Here is a 16145-nt window from a genome sequence, read left to right as displayed (position 1 = left end):
CAGTGGCGGAGGAAAGCATTGGAGTCTAGCGGGTTTTCGACCTTTGGACTATATTCTGATAGGCGCCACGCCTATATTTTGATTATGTCTATAGAGACATCGATTATTTATTATTATTTTGTATGCGCTTATGCGCCTGGATATGTTATTTTTATTTGGACATTGAGATTGGGCGTGCCAGACTCTTTGGGCACCGTCCATTAGCTTTATTTTCCTATTTTTGGTAGAAAGCAAACTCAAAAGCTAAAAGCTTGTCATATTTTTGTAATTGGGCTATTTTTGAGCAAAAAGATTGGAAATATATATTAAATACATGCTTTGTGAAGCGCTCACACAAGGCATGGGGGAGATTCAACCCAATTTGTCTCTTGTCTCATGTCGTGCTTGTTTTTACATTGGTTTTTGTGCTAAAAAGTAGAGTGCTTTGTTCTTGGGGACCTTTGGGAATTCACTACGTGAGCTACCTGCGTCCGATCTGCGCACCAAAAGATATCTAATGCTTCAAGTTGTAAACTTGAAGGGAGAGGCAACTTCAGTTACCCCCGACTGCCTGCCTGACCCTAACCAAGGGGGTTGTTAACCGCGCCGGGAAGGTGGACCGAACCCGCCACGAGAGGTCTCTCTGTTGAGCGCTACTTGGAGCAGGAGGATGCCTGGGTACCAGGGGGGCTCTGGCCGTAAATCCCTCGCCCTCCGGGCCTTGCATAAGAGGCCAACGTGACTCGGGATTGAATCTCGAGGCCCATACTAGTCTACGGGCTGAATCTTGGATTAGTAATCCCTGTGCATTGCTGGATAGCCTTCGGGCGGATAATGGATAAGCCTACGGGCTGGATGTTATAAATGTATTCCAAAGATAAATATGATAAGCTTTTGAAAAGGAACTTGTTTGACATTGATTTTCTATGTCAGGTGCTATGATTACATAAAGGAACTAGTGCCTAACGAACTAATTAAGAAAGCTGTTTGATGCATGTCCAACTAAATGTGGTAGGTAATTAGATAACTAAAACAACTTGAGGAAAGTGCGGTGGATGTGGCCATGGGTCCTCCTATAGATGGGTGGTCCCGGTTGGCTGGAAACTTTTCTCAATCTTGATGGACAGTAAGAAGATTGTTCAAAGGACAGGAACAACAAGGGCGCTGACCTAGAGTCTAGGTTATGGTAATTCGGATTTACGCTATTTTAGGGGAATAAAATGGGACTATGCCTTATGGCAGAGAGGTTGAGCTCTGCATCCCTCTTGTTTCCCATTCTCCTTGAACCAAGTGCAGCGTAAATCCGCTTTGGCCCTGGTGTTTCTACGTAAAGTAGTTTGCTAGGGGTTCGACGCTAGTTTCTGTTTAGGAAATGACCATTAGGGAAATCCCTGATTCAAGTCGGTCCTAAGTGGAAACGGCCAGAATGCTTCTGCTACGAGGTAGACACAGAAAGTCCTAGATCGCAAATCTCGTGACATTCCATGGGAGTGCCGGGCGGAGCTTTCTAGACACCCTTTCCGATGAACTGCTAAGACGTGTCCTAAAGAGAACAGGTGGACACGTTACAGTTGGTATCAGAGTGAAACAACGAAGGATTTGTTTTTAAGAAATCTTAATAAGTTAAAGAAAAGCAAATGTTATTCTTCCGAACATTTCCTTACTCTCGATGCTGTCTTGCAGAATTATGAAGCATGGAATAGGTTCTTAGTATTTTGAGTCATGTTTATGACTGCGATGCATTCCTTGGATTATCGACAAAGGGTCGAAATGATGAACATCCTAGACCGCATTTACAATCCATCGCCTATGTACATGGAACGAAGATGGATGGGTGTTTCAAGGATCTATTGCATAGCTGCCCATCGACTTGCGTACCTTCAAATTAACTTGAAGAGAATCAAGTGGATGGAGGATTTAAAGATCGTGAAGCTGTTCGTCTTTATTGAGGCTCATGCAAACACGACCCTACATGTCGAAGGTCGAAGGGTTAATCAGAATAAGTACGTGGTACGGGAAAGTGATTCGAGTAATCCCTACCGACTGAATCAAGGTGTTGGGACATCATGAGAAGAATGGATATCAAAGGAAAAGATACCCTAATCTTCCAATGACCTATCGACTCCCGAAAATCAATGACTCCAATCCGTACTACTACTCAGTTCCTATAGCTGAATGCAACAACATCTTGTTCTCCTCGAATTAATGTATGAGCTTGTTCCATCGCCCCAAGAAATAATAGTACCTGGAAAGGGCTATGCCCATATGAATGAAATAAGACTTCTTTTTATCAATGATTGTCTTGACTGTGAATATTGATAAAGAAGTAAAGTGATTTGGTCACTTGGATAAAGGCTGAAGTAAATATGTAATGTAATGTGAAATTCTTCCTAGGAGGAAAGACGACTTCGGTCAAATTCAAAGTCATGAACCAAGGTATCCATGAGTGTCTACTCGGAATGGATTGGCTTAAACCTAATGACGCCCACATTCATTGTGGAAAGGGTCAAAATACCTTTCAAAAATCTGAAGGGGAATTTGTCACAACTCAAGGAGAGGCTCGGAAGCCAAAAATTCAATTGGCCAGAGCATCTCGGGTTATAAAGGGAGTCAGAAAAGGACTACTTGTATACTTGATTAAGCTCAACAAGTTAGATCAGAAGCAGGAGTCTAGTGAAGGACCTTCTTGGCTAAAGGAATACACGAACGTATTTTCTGAAGAGTTAATAGAACTCCCGCCTCAAAGAGAAGTGGATCATGAGATCAAGCTAGTACCAAGAACTGGTCCAATTGCAAAGAGACCCTATAGAATGTCCATCCCGGAAGCAATTGAGCTAAAGGAACAACTCAAGCAACTGCTAGATCAGGGCTACATCCATCTTAGCAGTTCACCATGGGGTGCTCCAGTACTATTCGAGAAAAAGAAAGATGGAATACTTCGACTGTGTATTGATTACAGAGGGTTGAATTAATCAACTGTTAAGAACAAGTACCCTATTCCTAGAATAGATGAGCTTCTTGATCGTGTTCAGGGTGCAAAGATCTTTTCCAAGATTGATCTCAGGTCTGGTTACTATCAGATAAGGATCAAGGAAGAAGATACCCCAAAGATGGCCTTTAACACAAGATATGGACACTTTAAGTTTCTAGTTATGTCATTTGGGCTTACAAATGCGTCTGCCACCTTCAACAGGTTAATGTAGGATATCTTTAGGCCATATCTTGATGGCTTCGTGCTCGTTTTCTTCGATGACACTTTAGTCTATTCTAAATAGGAAGAAGATCATGAACCCCAACTTCGGATTGTCCTTGAGACAATGAGGGCACATAAGCTGTATGCTAAGATGAAGAAATGTGCATTCTTCGAGTATCAGATCGAATATCTGGGAATCATCGTATTAGTGGAAGGAATCTCAGTGGACCTAGCTAAAGTCAGAGGTGTGCTAGAATGGCCAATACCAACAACTGTCAAAGAAATACGGAGTTTTCTTGGATTGACAGGATGGTATAGGGTCTTCATAAAAAACTATGCTTTGATGGCACCACCTTTGACAGACTTACTGAAGAAGCAAACATCTATTGCATGGTGAACTCCTGAACAAACTAGCTTTGATAAATTGAAGCAAAGCTTAGTATCATCACCTATCCTAAAACTTCTAGACCTCAGTAATGAATTCGAGATAGTAACTAATGCTAGCACACTTGCCTTAGGATGTGTGCTTATGCAGGAAGGTCATCCGGTAGCATACTCTTCAAGGAAACTGAAGAGCCATGAGAAGAATTATGCTACCCATGCTCTAGAACTGTTAGTTGTCATCCACACTCTAAAGCTTTAGAGACACTACTTGTTGGGTAACAAGTTTACTCTAGTGACTAATCATAAAATCTCAAGTGGATCTTTACCCAGAACGAGCTCAACATGAGGCAACGTCAGTGGATTGAAGTGCTGGAAGAGTATGACTTTGAAATCAAATACAGACTTGGAAAGGAGAATGTAGTTGCCGATGCATTCAGTCACGCAAGGCATTCCTTAACTCATTAATCTTGCAAAATCCATCAACAGCTAGATCTCTAGCCACAAAGGTATCCATGCCAAACAATCCAGTACTTGAGCTAGCTAGAGAGGAAGCATGCCATGATCCAGCCTATCAAAAGATACTAAGGGAGATCCCTATCAAGGACCAAGATCAAAAGCTACAAACTAAGTATCATGAATTCTCTATCAATAGTGGACTTGTATACTATAGAACGAGAGTATGTATACCGGCAAGCCAATCACTTAAGCAAAAGATATTGTGGGAAGCTCATGATTCCCCTTTCTCAGGACATCCTGGCTATGCCAAGACTCTCAATGCAGTTAGGAAGAGCTACTATTCGGAGAGGCTTAAAGGTGATGTTCTCAAATATGTCACTGAGTGTTTGTCTTGTCAACGTATCAAAGCCAAAAATGTCAAGATGCCAGGGAAGTTGCAACCACTTGACATTCCCCAAATGAAATAGGAATTCGTCAGTAGGGACTTTGTTGTTGGCCTACTCCAAGTTCAGGGAGGATACAATTCCATCATGATTATGGTTGACATGCTTACTAAGGTTGCACACCTTATTCCAGTAAAGACAAACTATAAAGCCTCAGACATTGCAAGGTTGTTTATCAAGGAGATATTCAAGCTACATGGGTTACCCAAAAGAATCATTAGTGATCGTGACTCTCTCTTCACATCTCACTTCTGGAGAGCTATCTTTGAAGCCATTGGGACTCAACTATGTTTTAGCACAGCTTACCATCCCCAAACTGATGGTCAAACAGAGCGAGTAAATCAAGTCATTGAGGATATGCTAAGGGCACACTCTTGTCGTGAGCCAAAAAGGTGGATTCAATACTTACCTTTGGTGGAATTTTCCTACAATGATTCTTACCAACAAAGCATTCAGATGACCCCTTTTCAAGCATTGTATGCTCATGACTGTTGAAGTCCCCTAAACTTCTCAGATCCAACCTTGAGGGTTGAAGCTTCAAGGCAGATGCTAGAAGAGATGGATGACCAAGTAAAGTCAATAAGACAGGACATCCAAGCCGCCAAGGATAGACAGAAGGCATACGCGGATTTGAAGCATCAAGATAGAATCTTCGAGGAAGGAGACATGGTCTTCATTCGCGTACACCCAAAGAAGAATTCTCTATCCTTAGGAGATTGCAAAAAGCTAAGTCCAAGGTATTGTGGACCATACAAGATCCTTAAGTGCCTAGGACCTAATGCTTATAGACTGCAACTCCCTGAGAACCTAAAGGTTCATAATGTATTCCATATCAGCCTATTGAAGAAGTATGTACCTAATCCTAACCATGTACTTGATGACCAACAAGTTGTAATGCCTAGTCAAGGAATCCTTGGTCTAAGGCCTGATAGGATCTTAGATGTTAGGGACAGACAACTGAGATCCAGAACCTTGAGAGAGTGCCTCGTTCAGTGGAAACATTATCCCGAGGAGGACGCCACTTGGGTAGATGAAAACACTCTCAACCATCAATATGCCCATTTATCTCGAGATGAGGACACCTCCATTCCTCTAAGGGGGAGAGAATGTAATATTCCTGCGGAAAATTATTACGTACACGTGTGAAGTCTTGGGAAAAAAACAATGCTGGTATTGTGGTTGCAAACGATTTGGTCATTAAATGTACACTCTACACGGGCCAATCGAGACTTAGGACTATGGGTTAATAGAAACCCGCGCTCTTCATAAGAACCTCCTCTTGGTAGGAGGCTAAAAGGATAATATTTGGAATAATGGTAAATTTTTTTTGTAATTATCCCCTCGCAGTGGATCGTGCTGGAGGAGAGGGAGGGGAGGCGCGATGACTAAGCACCGCACTGGATGCCATGGGGGGGGCTGAATGCAATGCAAATGGCCATGTGGGGGGAGGGAGGTACCTCTCCGTTCCCTATAAAAACCCCCTGTGGGGGGGAGTAAGGAGGAAGGAGTAAGGAGGAAGGATGCTGCTATAGAGAAAGAGAGTGAGGGACGGGACGGTGCAGTTGCCAGGTTGGAGAGGAACAGAGATTGATGTGAGGCTGCCGAAAATAGTCGTGAGGGAGGAGGATCGTCGCCGAAGATCCGTCTCGGCCACCATTTTGTCCTGCTTCGCCAACAAAGCCATCATAAAGAAAATCGTCTCTTCTTTTTCCCCCACATGGATAACTAAGTCCACAGAAGCTTCCGAGAAGCTTCTTGGAAGCTTCTATGGGGAGGGATCTAAGCCCCCCTTCCTGTGGGCTTTCTTAAGCCCTCCTCTAGAGGGTTTTTATAACCCCTTTTCCTCGGGATTTAAACCCCTTCCCTTGGGTTCCCCCCCCCACAAAAATCTCTCATTAAAAATCATTTAACCCCCTTTTCCTATTGCCTTTATAAAGAGGGTTTTTATAACCCCACCCCCGAGATTTAACCCCTTCACAAGCACTCTTTTACACCCCCTTTTCCCCCTTTTTCAAATCCACTAAGTCCATTTAGAAACCCCCTTTTCACGTGGGTTTCCATCCAAGCCCCTCTAAAAGCCCATTTACCCCAAGAATTAAGCCCTTTTCCCCTTTTTTTTTATCCCACAAAAATCCTATAAGCTAAGCTTGCCTTGGGTTTAAAGTAAACCTTCCCATGGGAATCCTCACTTCCAGGTTTCAAAACCTTTTTCCCATCGACCCTACAAAGCGGGTTTTTCAAACCCAGAGTTTAAGCCCTTGCATTCCACAAAGTCATTTTTTGACGATTGTAAAGTCCTAATCGTGAAATCATTCCCTACTTCAAGGATGTAGCTTTAAGGCCTTCTAAAGCTCCATTCTGAAAGACGGTGGAATTGAACAAGGAAGCCAAATCACAAAGGGAGTTTCACGTGCGAAGGAGATGGCCAAGATCATAAATATGTGTCCAAGGCAAAAAGGCCGAATTCGCGATTGCTCCTATAAAAAGGCACAAGGTGCAACCACAGGAGGATCATCTCCTAACATCCATGTGGACATTTTACCACAAGTCTAGGTTTTCTTCCTAATTTTGATTAACGTCATAATATTTCAATTCCACATGGATCATTTAAGGAATGAGGATGCATGTTTTCTCGATTGAAATACTTTGGCTAATAGCTCACAATTGAGGGATTCGGTCATTAGTATTTTTCAATGAAACAAACAAAATGAAGTGAGCATAAGATTTCTATGCATTCCTAGCAAGTGCTTTTTATGCATTGCAAAGTAACAAAATTAGATTAACTAATGCCCATCTTTACAAGTCGGAATTATGATAGTACACTTCAATTATGCATGGAAGGAATAAACCACATGTCACATTATTGAACATCTTTTCTTCGAAATGATTCTTTAAAGAAGGTTGCTAACAACCATAGGAAATTGCCAGGCATGGAATTGACTCTAGGGATGCATGAAGAAGATTAAACCCTAGGCAATTGGCATAAATCTCGTTTCAACTGCGTAATTGTTAGAAAAGGTTGCATGGTTCAAACATAAAACCCTAAAGCTTAGTAGCATGAATCTTGATTGCACGTTACAGAAGGAATAATAGAAATTATGCCAAAACTTAACTTACGCTTTGATCTTAACCAGAAAAGTTAGGGATTGTAAATCTACTCATACGTAGGTAATGAATCATGTGGTTATGAAAATGGTATCGTAAATATCTTCAAGAATAGACAAGTAAATTGGTTTAACCTAAACACCTAGACCACGAGGGACTCGTTTAGGAAGGGTTAAATCGATGCAACATATCCCAAGTGCTAACTGGGATTTAGCACATTTAGGACGTGACCTAATCGCTCTTATTGTCAAGTTGAAACTCTTACAAACCTAAAGACCTGCCCACATTCACGAAATGTAGGGACAATAGGACATACTTGCGAGAAACGATCTAGGGTTTTTACCCTAAGGATCGCTCGCTAAAGAGATAAAGCTTGGATTGAGTTGGAACCCTAGGACCGACAATGTCGGCCTAGTGCAATCAGGAACGGATTGTTATCAAGACACCCTAACCCTATTTTCTATCTAACCATGATTTCATGATTAGAAGACCCCATTTGATGGGTAAAATAGTCCCATGGCTTTTGATGTGACGCTTGTGCAACAAGTTGCAGAGTCGCATGATCTTGTGATTTGATGACAAGGGAATGGCCAATTCCTCAGAATGAGATTGGTAGATTCTTACGCAGTTTATATTGCAAGAGGATGAATAATTGTTATGATATAGTACCTTTCTTAGGTAAAGTAACCAAGATACGGGGATTAGATATTTGCTTGGAAGCAAAGGACCAATCAATAATCTGGAGCAACATATTTTGTGTTAACAAAACTTAAGATATCGGTTAAGCGGGTTAATAGGGTACGGCCCTAATCCAAGGATAAGGGTTAACAAACAAAACCCTTGGGGATCTTTCCAAGTCACAATTGATCCCGGTTCGAGTGCTGGATGCATTCGAAAAGAAGGATTCACTCCTTAGTAGTTGGCCAAAAATAACATCCAATGGAATTGATTGTGCTTCTAATAGTTTTAAGAGCATTGTTTGCTTTGTTTGCTCAAGTAATTAAAGGATGAAAAGATATCTAATGCTTCAGGTTGAAGACCTGAAGGGAGAGGCAGCTTCAATTACCCCTGATTGTCTGCCTGACCCTAACCAAGGGGGTTATTAACCGCATCGGGAAGGTGGACCCTGAGCACTACTTGGAGCAGGAGGATGCTTGGGTGCCAGGGGGGCTCTGGCCGTAAATCCCTTACCTTCCGGGCCCTACACAAGAGGCCAATGTGACTCGGGATTGGATCTCGAGGCCCTCATACTAGTCTACGGGCGGAATCTTGGATTAGTAATCCCTGTGGACTGCTATTGGATAGCCTTTGGGAGGATTATGGATAAGCCTACAGGCTGGATGTTATAAATGTATTCCAAAGATAAATATAATAAGCTGTTGAAAAGGAAGTTGTTTGACATTCCTTTTCTATGTCAAGTGCTATGATTACATGAAGGAACCAGTGCCTAACGGACTAATTAAGAAAGCTATTTGATGCATGTCCAACTAAATGTGGTAGTTAATTAGATAACTAAAACAACTTGAGGAAAGGGCGGTGGATGTGGCCATGGGTCCGTCCTACGGATGGGTGGTGGTGGTCCCGATTGGCTGGAAAGTTTTCTCAATCTTGATGGACAACAGGAAGATCGTTCAAAGGACACGAACAGCAAGGGTGCTGATCTAGAGTCTAGGTTGTAGTAATTCTGATTTATGCTATTTTAGGGGAACGGAATGGGACTATGCCTTATGGCAAAGAGGTTGAGCTTTGCATCCCTCTCGTTTCCCATTCTCCTTGAACCAAGTGTAGCGTAAATCCGCTTTGGCCCTGGTGTTTTTGCATAAAGTAGTTCGCTTGGGGTTCGACGCTAGTTTCCATTTAGCAAATGACCATTAGGAAAATCCTTGATTCAGGTCGATCCTAAGTGGGAATGGCCAGAATGCTTCCGCTACAAGGCAGACACGGAAAGTCCTAGATCGCAAACCCCATGACATTCTATGGGAGTGCCGGGCGGAGCTTTCTAGACACCCTTTCCGATGGACTGCTAAGATGTGTCCTAAAGAGAATAGGCAGACACATTACACTTTTGTTGGATGTCTTTCATCTGGAAACCTCTCATGTTGTTTGGGAGTACCTCTCTATTTTGGGCTTTCTTTTTAGTCACTCAATACTTTTCGTCGTTCTTATGTGCATCTCCCTATTTTGATTGTCACGCATCTCAACTACGCTCATCTTGTTCATGGTTTGCAGATTCTGCGATCTCATCTTATTTGTTTTCTCTTGAAATACATGCATGTCCAATTGCATAATTGTTAATAGATATCCGTCTCGGTTCCCTTCTTCCAAGGACAAGGCTTTCTTGGGTGGAAAGAAAAGATGATGCTAATTCTTGAAGGTGACGAATTATTTGATGTTGTTTTGGGCGACCTGTCTTGCCCAGTTCAACCTATTGATGTGATGAATGACAATTCTCTGATTACTGATGGCCCGTTATTTGAACAATGGAAAATTGATCATACTGATTGGATTCATCATGACAAAGCAGCTCATCATTATATATTGTCTGTACTTCCTGACTCACTTATGTTGGATGTCTTTCATCTGGAAACCTCTCATGCTGTTTGAGAGTATCTTATCTCAACGTTTGAGAAGAAATTGGTCACCGAAATTTTATATCTCCAAACTTGTTTGAAGAATCTTCAATATAAGGTTGGTACTTCTATGCACTCTCATATTGAGGATTTTAAAGACATTATCAATCAACTTGGTGCAGTAGTTGGAAGATGATTTTGAATAAAAACGGCTCTTAGAAGTGCTTCAGTCCAAAACTTTCGAGACAAACCAGAGTGTATAATCTAACTAATGTTTGTCTATTCTAGCTTATGATATATGAGCTGATGTTTCATTGTTTCCAGCTATTATTCGTCTATTCCAGCTGATGTTTCGTTGTTCCCAGTTGTGTTTTGTTCTTTCCTCCTGATGTTTCATTGTTTCCAGCTGTTGTTTGTCTATTTCCAGCTGACTCGTTTGTTCAAGCTTATGTTTATTCTAATTGATATTTTATCTATTCTAGCTAAGGAGCTGATGTTGCAGCTAATGTTTTCGTCTTGATAATGCTCATCTCGTCCCCAGTTGTGTTTTGTTCTTTCCTGCTGATGTTTCATTGTTTCCGACTGTTGTTTGTCTATTTCTAGCTGACTCGTCTGTTCAAGCTTATGTTTATTCTACTTGATATTTTATCTATTCTAGCTAAGGAGCTAATGTTGCAGGTAATGTTTTCATCTTGATAATGCTCATCTCGTCCATTCTTATTTCCATTTGCTGGTAGTATGCCAGCTACGCTATTTTGTATATTCTAGTTGATGAGCTCATGAAATTTTCATCGTATATTCTAGCTGCTGAGTTGATTTATGACATTGTGATTGTGTTCTAATGTTGATATAACATTTTCTATTAAGTTTTTGATGTCAGAGATTATGTTGCATAGCCGATTATATCCACACTCAAGATAAAGCAATTTCATGGCCCTTTATCTCCTTCGATTCCTTCATCTATTGTAATTCAAGATTGATGTAGCTCCTTCATTTATCTATAGTAATTCAGGAGTGATGTAGCTCCTTCAATGCCTACAAACAGGCACTTGTATATTCAGGAGTGATTTAGCTCATTTCGACTTTGTAATCATATCTTTTCAATATTAATATAGTAGTAGGGCTATATAGAGCTGTGGGTTTTTCCCTTGAGCCGCCAAGGGTTTTTTCATCCACAATTAGGGACCTTTATTTGAGCGGGGGTATTAGCTATATATAGTTTGTCTATATATAGCATCCTTGGTCCCCTCTATATATTCCAACTATGTGTGCTCACTTGATGCACTTCTTCCTTTCGGTGTCTCGTGTCTCTCTTCTCCTCTCTCTTCCTCTGTTCCTCGTCTCCCTCGTGCACTATTCAACAGATAGACATGTGTGTACCATGAGAAATCATCAATGAAAGTTATAAAATATCAATATTGAGACTTTGAACCAAATTGACTATCCAATATCGGTATGAACCAAATCCAAGAGAGCACAGGAATGTGATGAAGTAGAAGTATGGAAAGGCGAACAATGGTGTTTTCGAAGTGCACAGTACTCACATATTCCCATACGTGGATGAGATTTAAGATCCATACCTTGCACAAGACCATGACGATGAAGATCAAGAATTTTGGCAAAATCAGAGTGTGCAAATCGTTGATGCCATAATTTGCAATCGGCATCTTTAGGGGCAGTAACAACATTTGCAACCGTATCGTTCAATGATAGCTCAAATAGATTACCATGTCCAGGAGAGCTCTACCAAGGGTACATCTACAACACGCAATAAAGAATCAGCCATTCATCAACCTTTTGCTAGTCTTGTTGGTTGTCTTCAATTTATTGGTTTAAACATAAGACTAGATATTTTATTTGCAGCTAACTTTTTGGGATAGTATCTTTCTTCCCCTTCCACTATTCATTGGAGTGCTGCAAAATGTATTTTTAAGTATCTCAAGGGTACTAAGGAGTTTGGTCTTATTTATCGTCGTCGAGAGGATTCTTCTTTATCTTCTTCAACTTCTATTGACCTTATTGGATATACAGATGCTGATTGGGCAAGTTCACATTTATCCATGCGATCTACAAGTGGGAATTGTTTCTTTGTAAATGGATGTTTGGTTTCTTGGTCCAACAAGAAACAACGGTGTGTTGCGGTTTCTACAACTGAGGCCGAATATGTTGCTGCATCATTAGCAACTCGCGAGCTAGTTTGGCTTCGACAACTACTTGCAGATTTGGGACATCCTTCTCATCTTTCAGGCTGTGCAGACATGTCTCAACTGGAATGTCCAGGCAAGAGGTACAAACTATAGAATAGATCATATTCAAGTATAGTCGTACCTTATGCCTGGACATTCCAGTTCAGACAAGTCTGTATAGCCCGGAAGACGAGGCAAGGAATCAGCCCCACATCTTAGTGCACGTGACCGATGGCATCCACACAACTATAAATTCCCTCCTTAGTACCCTTGAGATATTTAAGAATACGTTTTGCAGCACTCCAATGAATAGTGGAAGGGGAAGAAAGATATTCTCCCAAAAAGTTAGCTACAAATAAAATATCTGGTCTTGTGTTTAAACCAATAAATTAAAGATAACCAACAAGATTAGCAAAAGGTTGATAGGTTGATGAACGACTGATTCTTCATTGCGTGTTGTAGATGTACCCTTGGTAGAGCTCGAAAGAATGGGAGTGTTGGCAGAGTGCACATTTGTCAACCCAAACTTCTCAACAATATCATTAATAAACTTTGTCTGGCGAAGAAGAAGAATGCCTTGTTGTCGGTGTCGTTGAACTTGAATACCCAAACAAGAATGTATCTCACCAAGATCCATCATTTCAAATGCAGTCGATAAAAGCTTCTTCATAGCATCCAAGAAAGCAATATTATTTGACACAAGAATAGTATCATCAACATATAGAGCAAGAATAATAAAACATTTCTCCTCTCTTTTGATGTAAAGATTTGGGTCAGCAAAACATACAACAAAACCTTTAAATATGAGGAATTGATCAATCTTAATATACCAAGTACAAAAGGCTTGCTTCAATCCATATAATGCATGATGAAGCTGGCATACAAGATGCTCCTTTCGTGCAATCATAAAACCTTCAGATTGCCCCATATAGATTTCTTCTTCAAGATCTCCATTGAGAAAAGCCGTTTTAACATCCATTTGGTGAATTTCTAGATCAAATAGTGTTGCAAAAACCAAAAGTATACAAACAAGAAAACTAAACAACAATAAACAAGAAAAAAAAAACCAAAAGCATACAAACAAGAATCACAACAACAACAACAGCAAACAAGAAAACTAAACAACAATAAAAGAAAAAAAAAACTACTACTACTACTACTGCTACTACTGCTACTACTGCTACTACTGCTACTACTGCTACTACTACTACTACTACTACTACTACAACAATAAACAAGAAAAGAAAAAAAACTAAAACTAAAACTAAAACTAAAACTACTGCTACTGCTACTGCTACTGCTACTGCTACTGCTACTGCTACTGCTACTGCTACTGCTACTGCTACTGCTACTGCTACTGCTACTGCTACTGCTACTGCTACTGCTACTGCTACTGCTACTGCTACTGCTACTGCTACTGCTACTGCTACTGCTACTGCTACTGCTACTACTACAAAAAACAAGAAAAGAAAAAAAACTAAAACTAAAACTAAAACTAAAACTAAAACTAAAACTACTACTACTACTACTACTACTACTACTACTACTACTACTACTACTACTACTACTACTACTGCTGCTACTGCTACTACTACTACTACAAAAAACAAGAAAAGAAAAAAAACTAAAACTAAAACTAAAACTAAAACTAAAACTAAAACTACTACTACTACTACTACTACTACTACTACTACTACTACTACTACTACTACTACTACTACTACTACTACTACTACTACTACTACTACTACTACTACTACTACTACTACTACTACTACTACTACTACTACTACTACTACTACTACTACTACTACTACTACTACTACTACTACTACTACTACTACTACTACTACTACTACTACTACTACTACTACTACTACTACTACTACTACTACTACTACTACTACTACTACTACTACTACTACTACTACTACTACTACTACTACTACTACTACTACTACTACTACTACTACTACTACTACTACTACTACTACTACTACTACTACTACTACTACTACTATTATAAACAAGAAAATGAAAAAAACTACTACTATTACTACTACTACTACTACTATAAACAAGAAAACTAAACAACAATAAACAAGAAAAGAAAAAACTACTACTACTACTACTACTACTATTACTACTACTACTACTACAATAAACAAGAAAAGAAAAAAAACTAAAACTAAAACTAAAACTAAAACTACTACTACTACTACTACTACTATAAACAAGAAAATGAAAAAAACTACTACTATTACTACTACTACTACTACTATAAACAAGAAAACTAAACAACAATAAAAAAGAAAAGAAAAAACCAAAAGCATACAAACAAGAATCACAACAACAACAACAGCAAACAAGAAAACTAAACAACAATAAACAAGAAAAGAAAAGAAACTAAAACTAAAACTATTACTACTACTACTACTACTACTACTATAGACAAGAAAACTAAACAACATAAACAAGAAAAGGAAAAAAACTACTACTACTACAACAACAACAAACAAGAAAATTACTATTACTACTACTAGTACTACTATAATCACAACTACGACGACTACGACCACGACTACAACTACCATTAAAACAAAAAGGCTCCATAGATGCGCTGGTAGACGCAATATTTAAATTGTGTTTAAAAATATCGGGCGCATTTATTACTGTATCTACTAGCACATCTAAAATTTCGCGTCTACAAGCGCGCTTATAGTGAAAACTACACACGCATATAGATGCAAAAACAAACACAAATATAGATGTGTCTATTGACGCGCTCCGTAAATATATAATCATATTTATAAAAAAGTATATATATTCAAATTTTACATCTATACAGGCATGTAACTGTGCATCTAAAAAGGCATGTACTCTGCAATTTTTTGACAATTATAGACGCACATTTTTCCTGCAATTTAGACACGTGGATAGACGCACAAAATAGAGTATGCAAGACACATGCTCTCTGGTTTTTTTTCCCCCCATCAAATTGTATGGTTAGGGAATTATAATGAAAGCAAAAGAATGTGGAGAGCCAAACTTCATATATTGATAATAACACATGATGAGCGTACTATGCTGAAATATTTATACATATTTCAAAGATTTTTCTACTGAAAATAAAACAATGTAAAACATGAATTTTCATATATAAAGATGAGACATTTTTATATGACGAGTTCTAGTGCTTGTGACCTCAAGCATGGTCATGGTCGCAAGCACTAGCTGAAAGTAATACATATCAAAAATGAAAACTACAAGGCCAAGGGGAGGCATGCATGCACAGGGCTCCTCTACATCTCCTCAGAAGAGGCATCATCATCGCTACCACCACCGTTGTCGCTGCCACTGCCGCCACCGCTACTGCTAGTCTCTCCTTCGCTATCCTCGATTGCATTAGGGTTCACCTACACAAAGGATTAAGGTATATAAATACCATTACAAACAATAAATTAGAGTTACCTATACTTTTCATGTAAAAAATAAAACATACCTCTTCTAGCTATGGAATCTTCATGGCACGATTGTATTGCTCCTCCGTGTGATCAGTCCCTCCTCGTAGAAATGCTGCCAAGTGGATCCCCCGTTATGATCTCGATGGTAGCCTACCTCTCTAGGAGTTGGCATCCTACCAACGATATGATACTACAAAACAATTTTAATATACAACGTATTAGAATACACTACATAATGAATTAAAACAAATTACAAAATTTAATTAAAAAAGAAATCAAATAATACTTACAAACTCAGCCTCCCATGACTCCCTACCACCCAATCCATAATACGACAATCCCATGGTTGCCATCTGGATACGTTA

Source organism: Lygodium microphyllum, chromosome 12, assembly GCF_053477565.2.
Source record: "Lygodium microphyllum isolate KBCC chromosome 12, Lygodium_microphyllum_v1.1.10, whole genome shotgun sequence".
In the NCBI taxonomy this organism is placed as follows: Eukaryota; Viridiplantae; Streptophyta; class Polypodiopsida; order Schizaeales; family Lygodiaceae; genus Lygodium; species Lygodium microphyllum.
The sequence above is the reverse complement of the archived record's forward strand: the minus strand, read 5'-3'. Positions refer to the sequence as shown.